Raw genomic sequence first — 19765 nt, forward strand, 5'->3', positions numbered from 1 at the left:
GACTATGAAATTCCCCGTGTAAAGTCTGAGATAGGTACACCTCACTGTATAAGAGAGGTTCCTAAAGAGGTGGGATGGATTTTATCCCCAGGGGACATGTGGCAATTTCTGACACATTTTTGGTTGTCACAACGGGGGATGCCTGTGGTACCGGCATCTGGAGGCTTCAGGCCAGGCTTACTGCTAAGCATCCAACAATGCACAGGACAGCCAACTACAAAAAAGAATTATCCATCCCCAATATCAATAGTGCCAAGGTTAGTAAATCTTGTTTTGTAAGAAAGATGTATTTCTGAAAAATATCTCAGTGAATCAAATCACATTTTAAATATTACACCACACTTACTTGTTTGCAAAATTCTCTAATGCATCATTCTGTAATAGATTCCAATGATCTCTTACTAATTATTGCTTAATATTCCTAATCTGTAGTATAGACATTTGGATTTATCAAGTACACACACACACACACACACACAGAGTCACACATGCAAACATGTGGGGCATACCTGCTATTTATAGCAAGATCATTTTTTTGAGAGGTTGATAAGTCACTTCTCTCATTTTGCTTTGCAAGTTAAATATCTAATATGTATCACTTTTCTCAAAAATGAAGCTATTTATCCAAAGGTTCTATGTTATTGTGCTGCAGGATGAAATAAACTTAAAAACAGAGAGTAGAGTGGTGGTTATCAGGGGCTGTGGGGTGAGGGGTTGGGAGAGATGGGGAGATGGTCAAAGAATGCCAACTTCCAGTTAGAAGATGAATAAGTTCTGGGGCTCTAACGTACAACGTGGTGATTATAGTTAACAGTAATGTATTATACACTTGAAAATTGTGGAGAGTAGATCTTAAATGTTCTTACCACAAGAAAGAAATGATAACTATGTAACATGATGTTAGCTAACGCTGTGATGGCAATCATTCTGCAATATATAAGTGTATCAAATCAACACTTTGTACACCTTCTACTTACACAATGTTATATGTCAATTATGTTTCAATAAAGCTGTTGGGAGAAAGGGATAAAATAAATCAAGAGTGATGAGAAACCATCTTCCTTAGCCATCTGTTTGTCCCTAAGCTGTCTTAAAAGGGACATACTTACGGGGCTGGCCCCGTGGCCGAGTGGTTAAGTTTGCGCGCTCCGCTGCAGGCGGCCCAGTGTTTCGTTGGTTCGAATCCTGGGCGCGGACATGGCACTGCTCATCAGACCACGCTGAGGCAGCGTCCCACATGCCACAACTAGAAGAACCCACAACGAAGAATACACAACTATGTACCGGGGGGCTTTGGGGAGAAAAAAGGAAAAAATAAAATCTTTAAAAAAAAAAAAAAAAAAAAAAAAAAAGGGACATACTTACATTAGCATAAGGAAAATGGCCAACAATATGGTGGGATTGTAAATTGGTGCAGCCACTATGGAAGACGGTGTGGAGGTTCCTCAAAAAATTGAAAAGAGAGCTACCATATGATCCAGCAATTCCACTTCTGGGTATTTATCCAAAGGAAATGAAAACACTATCTTGTGAGGTATCTGCACTGGCATGTTCACAGCAGCATTGTTTACGGTAGCCAAGATATGGAATTAGCCTAAGTGTTTATCAACAGATGAATGGATAAGAGAGATGCGGAATAGATATACAATGGAATATTATTCAGCCATAAAAAAGTAGGAAATCCCACCATTTGTGACAATATAGATGAACCTTGAAGGCATTATGCTAAGTAGGATATCAGACAGAGAAAGACAAATACTGTATGATCTCACTTATATGTAGAATCTTAAACAAAAACACCAAACTCATAGTAAAAGAGATCAGGGGCCGGCCCAGTGGCGCAGCAGCTAAGTGCACACGTTCCGCTTCGGCAGCCATGGGTTCTCCTGTTCAGATCCTGGGTGCAGACATGGCACCGCTTGGCAAGCCATGCTGTGTTAGGCATCCCACATATAAAGTAGAGGAAGATGGGCACGGATGTTAGCTCAGGACCAGTCTTCCTCAGCAAAAGAGGAGGATTGGCAGCAGTTAGCTAAGGGCTGATCTTCCTCAAAAAAAAGAAAAGAGATCAGATTTGTGGTTAACGGAGGCAGGAGTAGGCAGAGGAGGGATTGGAGGAAAGTGGCCAAAGGTACAAACTTCCAGTTATAAGATAAATAAGTACTAGGGATGTAAGGTACAGCATGATGACTAGAGTCAACACTGCTGTATGGTGTATAAGAAAGTTGTTTAGAGAGTAGATCTAAAGAGTTCTCATTACAAGGAAAAAAACTTTTTCTTTTTATTGTATCTATGTGAGATGATGGATATTAACTAAACCTACTGTGGTAATCATTTCACAATATATGTAAATCAAACCATCATGCTATACGCATTAAACTTATGCAGTGATGTTTGTCAATTATTGCTCAATAAAACTGGAGAAAAATAAAATAAAATGGAGCACACTTACCTTAGCAATAAGAACAATGGCTAACTGTAAGTGTATAGATTAGGTTGCTATTCTTTAGTCTTTATCTTTCTAAATATAATACGCAGCATAGACTTCAACCAAACTGACATAATTTAGTTAACTGTGAGTTGGCAAAGAGGAAAAGCTGGCAGTTGTGTGTGTTTGTGTTTAATGACGGAACAATGGCTACCTTCCTGCTGTCTTTTTCTTTGCCTCTCATCAGTACTGTGTATCTGTTAGGTACCAAATAGAATGAGATTGGGTGAGCCCAAAGAGCCCTCACACACACACCTGGCTTTCCTTTTGCAGAGAGCACTGCAGGTTTCCTCCCTATGGAGGTGGTAATCTAAGACTGACTACTACGGAAAACACTCCCGTTCCTTTAAAAGTAACTTGAGTACTACATTTTGCTGATTCCATAACCTGCGTGCATATAGAATAAAAAGAAATAGCAGTTTTTTCAGCAAGAATTTGCATGAAAAGAAAAGGATCGAGAGGGAGATAGATGGAGGAAAAGAAATTCAAAAGACAAATCAAACTTTGCAATGCATAGACATTGGGTGAGAGAGCAAACTATTAAAAAATCATTTTTGACTTTGATGACTTGATGATTGATGATACTGAGGAACTGTTGACAATTTTAGGTGTGGTAGAGATATGATGGCTACATAAAAAAATAGTTCTTATATTTTAGAGCAATATACTGGCGTATCCTTAGATGAATGACATGGTGCCATGAGAATGAGAGGAATGGTTGAGGTTAAATACTAGAGATTCAGCTATGCATTCATAATTGCTGAAGCTGATGGATGGGTACATGGGATTCATTATTCCATTTTCTTCCTCTTTTTGCATGCACTTGAAATTTTCAATAGTAAACATTCCATAAGATTGCAAGTATACATAAAAGTATTTTTTTTTAAAAAAGGACACAAAAGAACAAAGTTTACAAATCGAAACGGTACACAAAAATATACAAAAAAACCCAAGTTATGCCCTTTGACAAAGTATGTGGGATTTACATGGAAGAATTTGAAAATAAGTTACAGGATCAAAACTGTAAAATATCCTAAGTGAAAAAAATAAAAATGATAGTTAAGTCATAACCTTCTGAGAGAATTAATCATGAAAAATAATGCTTATAGAAATTTGTAATAATCTTAAAGATTTGTGGGAAATATAAAGTTCAAAATGGCATAGATATAGATATTTACAGAGAAAGAGATATAGACATCAAGAAAGGTATGGATGTAGAGATATATATGTGGATATAATTCAAATATAGACAGAGATAGGTACAATATGCTATAGGTATAGTCACAGATATGGTAGAGTTATGATATTAATAGCTATAGATACTGGTATTGGTATAGATATACAGATATAGATGTGCTATATATGCAGATATATACATATATACACTTATGATATAGGTACAGATAAAAATGTAGATACAGATAGATAAATATCTATGTTTAAAATATTCAGAGAATTGTTGGCAGAAGCTATATAAATTCTTTAACCACTGGCTTAAAGAATGATGATTGATTTTTACATTTTTTCAAAATTTCCGTATTTCCTGTAATACTCCTCCTCCCTTCTCTGTGAGGAAAAACACATTGTCTTTAAAAAGCTCCTTTAAAAAGCTAGAGTTTGTTTGTATGACTTTTCATAAAATGGATCCAGTTTCCAGAATTCAAAAAAGAATGCTTCTTAAGATATACTTAAGTGATAACCACTTATATGCATATTAAATTTTTACATCAAAACATACATCACAACGTTAAAAGAATGAGATCATTTTTTAAAATACCAATCATGGTGAACAGATGCACAGGGCCATGCATACGGCCATTCTGAAATCTAACCTTCTCAATGGAATGTCACTGGAAGTCTCCGGTCAATAATACGTTCCTTCAACTTCCTACCTATTTATTGAAAAATACAAGGATGAGTTGTGGGAAGGAATGATCCCCATACCACTCTGAAGCTGTAGCGTGGGCATTTTGCTTGCTGCATAAAAAGGCTGCAAATTAATGCAATGAAGCACTGTCAAAGACACTGAACTTTGCCAGTCTGCTGAGGTTACCTGATGGAAGGTAGTAGTTTGTATGCTGGACACCCCTGGACCAGCTGGGTGAGCAGAGTTGACCAATGCAAGCCAGACTCTGAGTGAAACATCAAAGTCACATCTAGGGTCCCACACCTTTCAAGAATAGAATCTTCTAGGGCTGGCCCCGTGGCTGAGTGGTGAAGTTCGCACACTCCGCTTCGGCGGCCCAGGGTTTCACCGGTTTGAATCTTGGGTGCAGACATGGCACTGCTCATCAAGCCATGCTGAGGCGGCATCCCACATGCCACAACTAGAAGGACTCACAACTAAAAATACACAACTATGTACCAGGGGGCTTTGGGAGAAAAAGGAAAAAAAAGAAAAAAAAGAATAGAATCCTCCTTCCAAATCCAAACCCTGGATGGGATTTTTCCTCCAGTGGTTCTTTAATGTAGAAGCTTCTCATTTACCACCTAGCAAAATGAAAAGACTTCTTGGTGTCCAAACCATGGCAACATACTTAAATATGTAACAAAATAAGTAACAGTAATATAATATTGGAAGTATACACTGAATATCCATGCATCTATAATTATAGAAATGAATGATTGAATAAATAAATAAATGAATGTGGGAGAAGGGACAAATAAATCCTTCTTACAGAGGAATTCTAAATAACTGATGTCAGTACTCCACCATCCAAGTCGTGGAGCTGAATTCTCCCTCCTCCTCACCTTGACTGCACTTTAAGTGACTCGCTTCCAAAGAATAAACTATTGAAAGGGGAGAGGGCATGTAACATTACAGTGGAGAAACCTGGCAAACACTAATACCTCAGCCAAGTGACCAAGGTCAAAGTCAAGAGTGAAGGTCATATGGATAGTACGTGCCCTTGATATGATGATGAGAAGGACAAAACACATACCCAAAACACATACCCTAGTCTAAAACGTCAAGCAAACTCCAACTGAGGGACAGTCTACATAATACCACAAAAGCATTAAAGTCAGGGAAAACAAGGTCATGAAACTCACAGAACAGAGGAGACTAAGGAAATATGAGAACTACTTGCAATGTGGTATCCTGGATGGGATCCTGGAACAGAAAGGGGGCATTTCGTAAAAACTGGTGAAATCCAAATAAAGTCTTGGGTTTAGTTAATAGTAATGTGTCGGTGTTGGTTTGAATGTCCCATGGTAATATACGACATTAACTGGGTGGGGGATAAATGGGCACTCTGTACTATCTTTACATTTTCTTTGTAAAACTAAACCTATTTTAAATTGAAGTTTATTTTTAAAAATGAAAACAGTATTCTAAAAATGTCCTAAAGAATAAAAACACAGTTTTATATTTTGTAAAATTAGCCAACATGTAAGAATCAAGGAGTCAGCATTACTATCCCAGTGAGGCGGGTCTGTTAGCTTCTTACCCTGAAACTTTCCACCCAACGGAACCATCAGCTCCTGGTTTTAATCCTGTGACTCAAAGCTCTGATGCATAAAAGTAATAACAAAAAGGCTAAAACTTTAAGATTCCATTCACTGGAAAAAGAAAGGATCCATTTTAAGTGTACTTATATTAAGGCATCATGGAAAACTAGCATCAGACATGGAGAGAGACCTTTACTGACAGCTCCATGTGCACGCTTTTAGACAGGTAATAGAAAAAAGCATAAAAGACCCATGACAAAGCAGCAGAGCTGTTTGCCAAACAATAACTAATTCTCAGGTACACAGAAAGCATCTCAATAAAAGCTGTGACACTGTAATACTCCAGGTTTCTCAGGTCCACATTACAACAAACCCCTGTCCAAAACCATGGGGGTCAGGAGTGGGCTTTGTTGATGCACGAGATGGATATTACGCTCTGAGTAAGCCAGCAATTCCTTACCCTGCTTTCTGTTACAATTACAAAACTGTAATAAAAATACTGATTTTACCAAGTCGCCTCCTTATTGGACAAATCATCGTAAAAATGCATAAGAATCGTCATCAAAAATACCGATTTCACCAAGTCACTCAAGTCACCTCCCTCTGGAGAATCGACAGATGATATGCAAAGCCCAAAATGTGACGAGGCACTCATAGACCAGCCCTTATGCTTGAATTTCATGTTCTGCCTTCTCTCACTCCACGTAGCTAAAGTCCTCAACATTCACCTGAAAATGTGGCTCCTGGATCTTTTTGCCTCTAGGAACCTTTTGTTTGTCTTTAAATTTAGGTGACAGATGTTTCTTTCCTTTTGATTACATCTCACAGTACTAGAGATAGACAGAGAAGTAGAATCCACTAGTGTTTACAGAGATGAAAGACATAAAATGCCCATCTTGGACAAAACTCTGTGGGGAGAGAGAACGCACTCCTGAAAAGGTTTCCTCCTCTCCTAAGAATGTCTGAAATGCGGCAAGGTATAATAAATAAATGCCATTAATTTACATTTCAAAAATGAAAAGATACTGGCTTCTTATAGAGAATAATGAAGAATGAAGAAATAAAAAAGAGATCTGAACCAGCTAAGCTGCTTTCCTAGTAACTCAGGAAAATAATGGGGCTCCAACTTAAGTTCTGCTTTCAATTTTGGAGATTTTTTTTCTGCTTCCTCCTCTAGTTCCTTTCATCAAAATGACTTATCTTTTAAAATCTCTGCTGCACAATCAAGAAAAGTAGGTTTTGAAAATGAAATCATGTGCCTGTTTTATCAGCCTGTTTGGTGATTCCACTAATTTTGTATGCTTCTCATAAACTGGCAAAAACAGATATATCAAACCCTGAAATTGCAAGCGTTCACTCTTCATTTCGCAAATAGTGTTTAAAAGTACTGACCAGCTGTGCAATCTGAGACAAATCACTGAAGCTCTCTGTGACTCAGTTTCCTCCTATGTAATTGAGGGAATACAAATGATTGTTCCGTTACTTTCAATACCTAACAACCTGTGATTCTAAATTATTTTCCATTTTTATCATGAATATTCCAACCAACTATACTTCATAATTAGTATATGCAATTTAATAAGCATTTAAGCACATTTTTATATTCCCGGAATTAAAAGTGGATAAAGATGTATAATTTCCTGGAATCATTGCGTGCTGCTCTCCCACCCCATAAACTGAAATAGCCAAAAAATTTATATGGCATATAATGTTCACAATTTGAAGACAGGATTTGTCTTTCCTGTCAAGTAGATTTGGAAGGATATCAGACCAGAGGAGGAGGAGTGAAGGAGGAAGCAGCGGCAGCAGCTGCTTCTGTTCTGACCTGCTCTGGTGAGAATCCCAGCACCAGCAAGACCAAGAGGGAGCCAGCTGCGCTATCCATCCCAGCCAGCTTTCAACATCATAAGAAACAAGTGGTAAAGGAGAAATTCCTTCTGGTGAGAGGCCACCAACTGGCACGTTCAAGAAAACCAGAAGAAGCAATGACCATTGCACGGGAATAGACAGCTGCTTCAACACCAGCAAAACCAGGGATGCCGACCAAAGGTAACAAATGCCCCTGGGCTCAGCACCACGCTCCAGGGATGCCCTGAGACCCCGTAGATGCTGTTAATTTTCAGATTGTACTGTGGTTTCTTTAAATTAAACAGAATATTGGGAGGAGGGGTATAGTTTACGTTTAAATATAATATTGCAATCTCCTTCCCTTTTTAGTTTTCTCTTCCTTGAGCTATGTTTAAAGTAAAGAGAGAAAAGATCAACACGTATCTTGGAACAATTTATCAATAGAATTGTAATGATCAAATTTTGTCAATAGAAATAACACATTTGAATTTTTTACTGATTCTGTTATGGTATTGCACGATGCAGAGGAACTATTGTCTTTTAAACATCTTCAGGGAGATATGTTTCCCAATAAAAAGTAAATTATTTATACATATGTAAATACATATGTATGTGTTTATATAATTTATAGATGTAAATTATATAGACATATATAAATTATATAGACACACACACTTAATCTGGTCACATCCAAATTAACAAGAAATCGTTCAGCTCTACGAAAGCCCAACGTGTATCCTGACATTTTACATAAACTTGTACAACTGAACAATTTCCTGTTAATTCGGTGGTGACCAGATTAAATACCCCAAAATTTGTGAAATTAATACATGTGATTATTTATGTAATTTTCATGCAATTTTGATAAATTGTAATGCCTTATTCTTGTTATTCATCAAAGGGAGACTTTTTAACCAATATAATTATCACACAAATTCATGGACATTACTTTGTGAAATTGTCGTAGCCGACTGAATCATCATAAAACACCTTGGCACAAATGTTAAGCGAAGTGATGTGTGAACTACTGTCTTATTCACATAACTCGCTACTGTGTGACTTCCACTACGAACCTAAATTATCAGAGAATTTTTGCTGAGATGATATTTTTCCCATGTTATGAATTACGACTCTCCTGCATCTTTATTTTTTTATAACAGCTTTATTGGGCTATTTTGCATTCTCCACAATTCACCCGCCTATCACGCTTTCGCTGAGATTGGTTGGTTTGTTTTATGCTGTAACAAATTCAGATTTCTCCCCCTTTCTGCCATGCCATTCTAGTCTCTCTGCTTTATACTTCCTTTCTCTGCACATTTAACTATTATTTAACTTGAGTGTAACTGTTAACATTTTCTTCCCACTTCTGTTTCACTGGTGTCCTGAGCAAGAAGTATTTTCCCCCGCCTCACCTGCTGGGTTACATTTCAGCTCCTCACCCTGATGTCTCTGTGCTAATAGGCAAAGATAAATCCAAAAGTAAGCTTTTTGCCTTTTTCCTTTTTATATTTGTTTTTCATTTTCAAAATGTCTTGTCTGCTTTTCAATGATTCTGTATCTCCAACGACATCAATTTCAAGTAATTCTCCATACTGTCATCTAAACTATTCCAGTTTTTTGCATTACATAAGCTTGGCATGTGGTAAATTTATCATCCACAGACGCATGTCGATGCTTCTGCAGAAGACAGATGCAGCCTGCTCACTTAGGCCTGGGACACAGGTGCCGTCCGAGCATCCCCTACGACAGGCATCCTTTCCACCTAGGTTCCTGGTCACCTCCCCATTCCTTATCAAATGTCTTCATCTCCTTCTCATCAATCCTAGTAGCCTGTCCTGTTGAAGAAGCTAAAATTTAACAGTGTTGCATCTCCATCTGAAAATTACAAAGTGAACCTAACTCCATATTGAGCTATATGGCCCTGGTGATCTTGCCTTTAACTATTTAAAAAAGCTGTATGAACTGTTGATTGGGCTGTTATTTTCCTTAGCTTTAGACATAGGACATGAGAGATTAAACACAAACACACAAACGGAAAGGAGATTCTGATATAAAACTTCTTTGTCCCTAATTACAAGAGTCTGGCTCATGCTTTGTTGTGCCCACCCCCCCCCCCCACCGACACACACACATACACATACTTATTTTTTTTTTACTGCTACGAAAGAGGTGCAAAATGACCTTGTCATATGGATAATACAGGAAAAATAAACAACTTATATATAATATAAACAACTTCATATCACCACTTCTTAGCCCTCAACAAATGTTGAATAAATGAAGAAAGAAAAAACACCCAACAAGTCCATTTCTCCAGATTACCTTGGCAATTTAAACACTTTCAAGTAACCTTAGATTCTATTAGCTCTTCTTTCTGCTCTGTGTCAGTAAAATATAACAGATGTATTCTTAACATAGTTTTATGATTATAGTTATGTAATTTAGGTAACACTCATTACAAAGAATCTCAAATTATCTGTCGTGTCTCCTGAATCCACTAGTGTGGAGCTTCTCAGGTCCTTAAAGCATCTGTTTTCAGTGTAAAATTCAAGAGAAGGGTGTGACACATGAGGTTCTCCAAAATTATTTGATCGGGGAGCCTCTTTAAGAGAGAATCCCTGATTTGGGAGTTCTTCCCATCAATTGCTATCATGTTTTCATATTTTTTTGAAGAATCGCCATGATGAATTTTCCTCTGAGACAATGCAATCTGTACTCCATATTTAAGCAATCCTAGCTTGCCTGTATGAGTAACATTATCTATTTTCATGATTGTTTCATTAAGTTAAAAAACCTAAATGGTTGAAAAATAAATTATATGAGGAATGGTGGAGTTTGAGACAATTATATGTGATTTTACAATCTTTGAGACTCAGAGACATTAGAATTTAAAATATTATTCATGCTTTCAAAAAAAAAAAAGCCACAGTTATATATTTCTCAAAGATTGGCAAAAGATGTTAGCTCAGGGCCAATCTTCCTCAAAAAAAAAAAAAAAGCCACAGTTAGATATTTCATCATTTTGGTGAGGAAGATTGCCCCTGAGCTAACTCCTGTGCCAATCTTCCTCCATGTTGTATGTGGGATGCCGCCACAGCATGGCTTGATGAGCAGTGTATAGGTCTGTGCCTGGGATCCAAACCTGTGAACGCTGTTAATTTTTGATATGTTTATATCAATTTATTATATGTTATATATTTATTATACAAATATATAACATATAATTATACATTTGTAATATGGTAGTCCCCCCTTATCCTTATTAAGTCAAGAACTTTTACCTTTTCACTTAAAGGAAGTACTTCACAGCTTCTCTTTGGCATATCTGAGTCATCAGCACCACTACTCTTGCGCTTTTCAGCCATTATTAAGTAAAATAAGGGTGACTTGAACACAAGCATTGCAATATATCGGCAGTCGATCTGATAACCCAGAAGGCTACAAAGTGACTAATGGGTCGAGGGTGGCATCTAAACTGTGGATCTGCTGGACAAAGGGGTGATTCACATCCTGGGAGGGACTAGGCGAGATTTCATCATTCCACTCAGAATGGCACGAAATTTAAAATTTATGAATTGTTTATTTCTGGAATTTTCCATTTAATATTTTTGGGACAGGGTTGAGCTCAGTTAAGTGAAACTGCGGAAAGTGAAACTATGGGTAAGGGGGGACTACTGTACATTATGCATCTAAATGAACTTTATTCATTATATATGAAAGCTTTCCAATGAATTTTGAAATATAACAAGTTTAGAGGATGAAAGCTTTCTTCATCAATTGTACATAAATGCAATTATATAAATGTATATTATATAAATATAATTATATAAATGTATAAAAGTGCAATAATATAGTAGTAATTATATTTATATATTTAAGTGAAATTTAGCTAGTTTAGATGATGAAGCCTTTCTAGATATAATTTGCCAATAAAACTATTTTATGCAAGAAACAGCTTTTAGTTGTGTTGTAGCTGTCCTGAGACGACTTGCGTCTACATACCAGCATACTGATGCGTCAGAGATCTAAGTCTTTCTGCAGACTTATGATGTGTAATCCCATTTCTAAAGAACCTTTGCATGGGGTGAAGTGACAACCCAGGATAGCAAATCCTCTTGCACTAATTCACCTCTGCTGTGGCCATCAGCCGGGATTTTCCAGTGCTTCCTGGTGGGGGCAGTATGAATGAGTAGTCCAGGGTGAATCTGAATGCAAAGGAACTCTGCAGGAAGAAGGGACCCAAGACCATAGAGAGATTATTATGAGTTTCTCAAGTTTTGTGACTCCAAGGTTCTTGACTCTGCTGATACAACGCTCCTGTGACAGTGCCAGGTTTCAATGAAACAGTCTCTCAGCAGAGCTCGTATGGCACCAAGCAAAAGAAAGGCATGCATGCCCTACAACGCAGGTAAAAGGGTTATGAGTTTTAGCCTTTTAAAAAGAGTGCCCAGGGGTCAGCCTGGGGGCGTGGTGGTTAAGTTTGCGCTCTCTGCTTCGGCTGCCTGGGGCTTGCAGTTTCGGATCCCGGATGTGGACCTACCACCACTTGTCAAGCCACACTGTGGCAGCATCCCACATGAAATGGAGGAAGACCAGCACAGATGCTCCCTCAGCAACAGTTTTCCTCAAGCAAAAAGAGGAAGATTGGCAACAGATTTTAGCTCAGGGCCAATCTTCCTCACACACAAAAAAAAGAGTGCCCAGTTTGATCCCTGTAAAAATTGTCAATTTCTCCATCCCTGTATGCAACATGGCACAATAGTGACGTACACGAAAGGGTAGTATTTTATCACATCTATCATATAGATTATTTCACTGTAAACATGGGTGATGATATCTTGTTAGAAAAATATTACTCAAATTAGAAGAGAACGCTTCAAGGAAACTTAGAGAAAATGGGTGCCTGCCCCTAAACCTATACTCTCTATTGATTTAGGTCCCGTTGCTAATGAATGTCTTCCCCCTCACATGTGGAGTGCTCTCAGGTCAATCACAGGTAACTTACATTATGAATTTTAAAAAATCAGACTCGCTGGGTGAACGCAAAGGAAAAGGACTAAGGCTAAAATCACATTTTTCATTCTGGTATTTTGTTTTTTGCTTTAATGGAATGTGTTGCAATGGCTGAGAAAAACATTTTAAGCAAGAAATAGCTCTTGGCTATGCTTGTGCATATGGGCACATCTACGTACATAAACAGACACAGACACACACATACACATTTCAATTCTTACCACATGCCTTGAGGCCAGGAGGGCATATCTGGCTGACTTAGAAAAGCAGTTAAAAATGAAACAGTTTATTTGTAAAAAACAATGCATTTATTTTTACGTTTTCCCACCTAGCTCATTCATAGAGTTACGCTTATCTTAAGTAGGAAAAATATGAAAACAATACAAGCACTTGATCTCAATGGATTCTGGTCTCCACCCCCCAACCCTCCACCTTTCTGAGACCACAGTTCCACTCTGCAGGCTGAGCAGCCGAAGCTGGCTGACCATCAAGGTAATGTAATATGTGTCCCTCTCACTGTTCTGAACCAAACTTTGGTGACATTGAAATATGAAACGTGGAAAATGATACCTCGTGCAAAACCTATCACAGCTGTAAGAACAGAGCAAAATGCGAAAACAAACATCAACTCGCTGTGGGGTTTCTTACTGGTATCAATCCCAGGTAACCCTGGTTCTTTTTTAAAGGATCCAAAACCTTATCAGGTAATGCAACTTTAACCAAGTTTCTTTTCTTTCTCATGTAGAAAAATAGCAGGTGAAGTTCCACTCTTTAAAGAAGTACACTTTGCAAAATATGTATCTTCCCATCTCACCCACCAAAAAAACCCCCAATGAAACAAACAAACAAAAAAAAGGAAAATGAGCCTGGATGAGGGGTCGATGCTTGCAGATATCTAAAACAGTTAAATCCATAGACTCAAAGAGTGAAATGTTGGTTGCCAGAGGCTGTGGGAGGGGGAAATGGGAATTATGAACCAATGGGCATAAAGTTTCAGTTAAGCAAGATAAATAAGTTCTAGAGATCTGCTGTACAACATCGTTCCTAGAGTCAACAATACTGAGTTGTACACTTAAAATTTTGTTAAGAGGGTACACCACATGTTACATGTTCTTACCACGATGAACTAAAATAAAGACATACACCTGGGATGATGACTTCAGGATCCAAGGTCTCATCATCTGATTAGATATTTGCATCTTGAAACCAAAATGATCACCAATATCAACACACAGAGTCATGAGGGTCCAGCTGTCACCTAAAAATAGCACTCTGGGGGACAGCCCAGTGGCGCAGCGGTTAAGTGCACCCGTTCTGCCTGGGTGGCCCAGGATTCGCCAGTTCGGATCCCGGGTGCGGACATGACACCGCTTGGCATGCCATGCTGTGGTAGGCGTCCCACATAGAAAGTAGAGGAAGATGGGGACGAATGTTAGCTCAGGGCCAGGCTTCCTCAGCAAAAAGAGGAGGATTGGCAGATGTTAGCTAAGGGCTAACCTTCCTCAAAATAAATAAATAAATAAATAAACAAATAAAAATAGCACTCTGTTACTGTGGCAAAGCACTATTTATACAACAAACATTTTAAATAAAATCACCCAAAGTTCTGGGTTATTTCCCCACCTTCCCAAAGAGCTGTGGAAGCACATGCCATTCATTAACACTATCCTGAGACAAAGATTTGTCTCCTTGAGATTTATTCCAATGTAGCCTTTAGGGTTCATTTTTCCTCATTTCTATACTCAATTATACAAGGACCACTCTTTTCTCCTGTGGAATCAAGTCAATAAAACCTCATCTTACTACATATTTTTTATTTGTTGGAGTTTGTTTGTTTTCTTTCAGGTACCACTTCTGGGAGGAAGGATGGTGGCGTGGGCCAGAGAAGAGGATCATGCTGGAAACTTATTGGCCAACTTCCACAGGCAAGTGGGGCTCGGGCGTTCTGCTGGCACCCGGGACAGGTGAACTCAACACTGAGCATCTGAAGTTTGGAATCAGAGCCCTAGGTTATTCTCCACTACCAACCTTCCATTCATGTGCTGATTCTATGAGCTTTTTATTTAATTTGTGTTTAGTAAAACCACCACAGAGAGAAATCTTTATATATATATATATACATTTATTCAAAGCCCATAAATGGCAAAATGGCAAACTTCTCGGTGGGACCATTTTTTTTTCCTTGTTCATTTGTGCTACTTTGCTCCTCCCCAAGAAAAATGAGGAAGGGTTTCCCATTCTGCCATTCATTCAGTAAAGAACAGTGGAGGCTTTGAACGGCCAAATGAAGGTTGTTTAGAGAAAAATGACAAAACTGGAAAATATTCATTGAGTGAATGGTCCATGAACGGTCACAGCGCACAAGAGATGACCTAATTGCCTAGAACCACAGGGGCTTCAATCTCCAAATCCTGACTTCCTCTCCTTGGCGAGGCAAAAACTGTCTGATTGGGAACTGGTAGCTGAGAAGTTTAAGAAATCATTTGTTGCTACATACGAAGGCATACTCTGTCATAGAATTTTTTAATATAACTAAGTAGAAGATGTCTCTCTTCTAAAAAGATACAGTATCCAGAAAGAACAAAAAACATGGGCAACTGATTTAAATGAAACCCTGAACATATTTTTCTCATTTGGGAATAAAATGTACATTGTTAAGAGTAGAAATTATTATGGAAAGAATGCAGGCTGCTTTATATACTAAAAATCTGTTCCTTACATGTGACTTTCAGATACTAAAATCAACTCTCACCAAGTTTGGAATCTAAGTATGTTTTAATGCGACAATCCTATCTTCAGAGTGAGGGTGTTAAAGGACTTAAAATATTTTTATATCATCACTTCATTTGAATAAAATAATTCTATCAACAAGTTGCATTATTGACAATACTCAACAATGTAATAAAGGTTTAAAACATGGAGTACCAATTAAAATGGAAAAATGTTAAACAGAGGCCAGACCCCATGCACTTGAACGTTTACTTTTATTTGAACGGTCTCTAGGTTTTTGTTGTGATCCAGGCATAAGAGCACTACATATAAAGAGTTCTTAAAGAGACCCTTGCACAGTCTGAAAACAACGGAACGTGCCTGGTTAGTAAGCACTCTCATCTTTGTGCAGAAACCAGAACCTTTCCACAAATTACTACAAAGAAAAAAAAATAAAAAGGCCAAGTTCAGAAATTAAAAAAAAAAAAAACCCTATATACTTATCATTAGTCTGTGTCCCAGGCCCAAACAATGAACTTTCAAATACCCTCAAGTCTATTCACCTGTAAATTTAATAGCATCCCTATACCTTCTCTATCCACCTTAGGCAGCAATCGATTACTTATCAAGTATCTTTTATATTCTTAGATTTGGGTAAAAATTAACTGGACCGATAGTTTTAGGGCCAAATGTACATTCAGCATTATTTTCTTTTAAAAAATTACAAAGGAAAACAACAATTCCTCCACCCAGGAAAAATATGTGAAAACACCTTAAAAACAGCATCAAAGCACAGTCATTATTAGGAAAATGTAATTATCATTAAATCTCTGCTCGAAATCATTCTGGTTTCCAAAAAATCAAACGTCTCATTTGAATCCAGTGATTAAAACTGATGAAGTAATTTTCCACTTGTTACAATTGGCTTGATTGTTTTCTTACATGTCAAGGAAGATACTTTTTTAAATTGCCATATATATATATATATTCAACTACATTTCCTAGGGTAATAGAACACTGAACTTCTAATCTGGAAAAACATATATTTGCAGACGCCTCTGAGAAATTTTTATGTTTTTAATTTGGGGACAAATTTTAAAAATCTAGATTTTTTTTCTGGAAATAAGGGATGGATGCAACCATGTGCCATTATCCCCCTCCCAACCACCTTCTGTCCATCTACATATGGATGTTTATCCTGAGGATTTTCAGGATTGCTGTTAACCTCTTCCCACAGCCAACCAAGGCATGAAATAATTCTTCACTCCCCTAATCTGGCCCTACAGAAATGCAGGTTTCTGTGCAATCTGATCATTTCTCCCGGCTTTGCTATCCTCTAGGAAAACGCTAAGCATCTCCATTCAAAGCAGGCAGCTCTCTTAGCAGCTGAGGTTGCTTTGTTCTGCTGGAAAGTCAGGTCTTTACATGCTTACCTAATCTAGCTGAAGAAAGTACCTAACGTACTTCTACGTGGCCTGCAGAACGCCTGCACAAACTGGAAATTCTTCTTCAGGATAACTAGGTCTCCCCAAACTTTTTCTTTTTTTCCCTCTGCATCCTTCAAATCATAGTAAGTGCTAACTCTGAGGAGGGAGCTAGCTCGTGCCACCTCCCAATAGAAAACAGTTAAATGCAGTGCGCTCTGGATGTGGAAGCCCTGGCAGCACTGAATCCCTTCAGAAAGCATAGGCTAGGAGCACAGACACCCGTTCCCCCCAACTGACCAAACAGAAAAAATCAAATCAAAAGAAGAATCCATACCACCACCTTGTGGATTCTGCTCGCAAGAACAGCACCTGCTTACTTCGATAACCCCCACCCATCAACCCTCACCCCAAATTTCTTAAGTTGGATCCAAATGACAGATTGGGATCCGCCGGCCTCGTTCACCCTAGACTCGCCCTGGCGCTGGGTTTAATTCATTACCCGCACACCCAGCGGTGGCGCAAGCTGCGAGCCACCGCCACCCCCTGGACCCCCAACGTTGCCTCTCGCACCCCGACCCCGCCAGCTCTGAAATAGCAACCCAGTGGCTCTGAAAATAAATAAAAAGAGGCCCACACTTGCCAGTCGGTTCAGAGGAAGGAGTCAGAGAAAAGGAAACCTGCAACCAGAAAAAAAAAAAAAAAAAAATCCGTTGGGATGGAGCGGGAGGGATGCAGAGAACGCTCTCCAGGCGCCCCTGGCCCTCCAAGCGGGAAATCTGTTCCCAGGGTGGTCCCAGCCAGGCCCCGGAGGTGCAGGGGTTGGAGTGACCCTCGGCTCCGGCCCCCGCCGCGCCGGGAAGAAAGGGGGCTGTGTCTGGCGGCGAGCAGGCGGCGGAAGGGTGCGCCGGGCCCAGGACTGCGCCGGGCACGGCGATCCGCGGGCCCAAAGGCCAGGGTGCTGACAGGAGACCATCTCCCACCCCCCCCCCCCCACTCCCGCCGAGGAAACCGAGCCTACCACTTCTCTCAGGGGCAAAAGAGCAGAAGCAGGCTGGGGGGCAGGAGGGGAAAAAGGGGGCGTCCAGGAGACTGAAGGATGCCAGCACGCCCGAGAGAGGCGGCTTCTCCTGGAAGCCGGAGCAGGAGAGAACGACCGTGGGGTGGGGGGGCGGAGGCGGGGACCTCGGCCTCTCCTCCCACCACAAGCCCTCGACCCCCGCATCATCTGCAGTAGAGCGAGACATCCCCCCCAACCACCCGCGCCCGCGCGTCCGCAGGTCAGGCCCCGCGAATGCGGGCGCAGGCCAGGGGCGCCTCGACCGCGGCCTTGGGGAGGGGGCGGGACTCAAGTTCACTTGTTTTTTCCATGATGTCACAGCCCCTCGCCCACCCCCCTTCCCCCATTGCTCCCCCGACCCCAGGCTGCGGGCTTGGCGGACCTTCGCTATCATTTCTGCCCATTGGAGTGTGAGCGGGCCAGGCCGAGCCACGCGGGAATGGAGGTGGAGGGAGGTGTCGAGATGAAATCGGCCGGGTAAAGCATTGGGGTTCCGGGGGGTGGGATTTGAAGCGCGGGACGGCAGAGAGCTTTGGGATCGAGGGGATTGTTTGTTAGGCTGCCCAAGGCTATGGGGGTGGTCCGCATATAGGAACTGACTCCCCAGACCCCCGCCCCCGCCTCGCTCAAGGGGACTGGTTGGCCGTACGCCCTACGGGCTCTGCTCCCGGGAACGAGGGTTCTCTGTGGGCACCAGCTGGGGCTTCGCAGCCCCTGAGACCCGGGCTAGGGCGCCCGGCACCCGTCGCCGCAGCCACCAACTTTTGTGGTCCTCTGGAAAAGCGGGCAGCTCGGGGATGGTTCAGGCGGCAGCCGCGTGCCACTCGGAAATGTCCAGGCCAGACCCAAAGGCTCCTGAAGAAGCAAAACCACCAGCCCCCAACCCCCGCCGCCTTCCGCCGCTTGCCTCCCCTCTAACCCACACGCACGGGAAAAGAGGGGCAGGTAGCCCGCTCCCCAGCTTTGCAGAAACAGCGCTAAACTACCGTCATTTCGTCTTCGCCCGGGGTCTCTGGCTCGCCCGGGTTGCTCTCCTGCAAACCCAGCCAGGTCCTAATCAATCACGTGCGTTATTTCGTGCATCACACAAGCCGTCATCTTATCCGAAGCCAGCAGAGGAAGGAGGAGAAAAAAACCGCTTAATGCAACCCCAGCCAAGCCTGTTTTCCTTTTTTCTCTCTGGTTAACCCAAAAAAAGCACCCCAGGAGGTGGTAGCTGACAGTTTCCTTAAAGCAGAAGCAGGGAAAAAAAGCCCCTGGTTGCTCACAGTTTGCAGAAGTCGTCCTGCCTTCTCCATCGCCAGTCCCGGTTTGCAGAGAACTGGCGCTTTGCTCCTTCTCTCCCTGTACTGCAGATATATTTTTTTTCCTCCTCTCCCCGCCACACTCTTCTGTTTATTTGTATGTAAGACAGCGCTACTTTGTAAACATATCACACACGGCCCCAGAGCCGTTCAAATAGCTGATTGCAGCAAAACGCTTCGAAACCACGGTGGTCCCGATTTTTTAAGTCCAAAAAAATATCAAATGGTGTCTGTCGAGACGTGCATGAAGCTTGCACAGGACACACCGTACACACATGTCCACACTCCCACCCACACCTAAAAAATGGAGCGACAGATGGGAGAAAGTCCCATCCAAATTTTTAAAATAAAAGAAGAGAAAATGTCAGATTAAGTGAAGCTCAAACGTTTGCAGCCAGGCTTATCACCTCTAGCTGGGGAGCACAGACAAGTCAAAATGTTTAAAAGGCTTAAAAATAAATAACCCAGA

General features: G+C 40.6%; 1 protein-coding gene across 11 annotated transcripts in view; it reads right to left on the minus strand.

Moving 5' to 3' along the window:
* NLGN4X (neuroligin 4 X-linked) overlaps positions 1 to 19765 on the minus strand; it is a 296314-nt gene that overhangs the window by 276139 nt on the left and 410 nt on the right. The window contains exon 1 of one of the 11 annotated variants that reach the window (XM_070605426.1): positions 19261 to 19729. The exons of 3 other annotated variants lie outside the window; for them this stretch is intronic. The gene's annotated coding sequence lies outside the window, so the exon portion shown is untranslated. Of the gene's footprint in view, positions 1 to 17953; positions 18087 to 18921; positions 19174 to 19260; positions 19730 to 19765 lie in introns of those variants that run through there. 7 more of the 11 variants (XM_070605422.1, XM_070605432.1, XM_070605428.1 and 4 more) reach the window with 7 other exon arrangements.

This window comes from Equus przewalskii, chromosome X (assembly GCF_037783145.1).
Source record: "Equus przewalskii isolate Varuska chromosome X, EquPr2, whole genome shotgun sequence".
NCBI classification, from domain to species: Eukaryota; Metazoa; Chordata; class Mammalia; order Perissodactyla; family Equidae; genus Equus; species Equus przewalskii.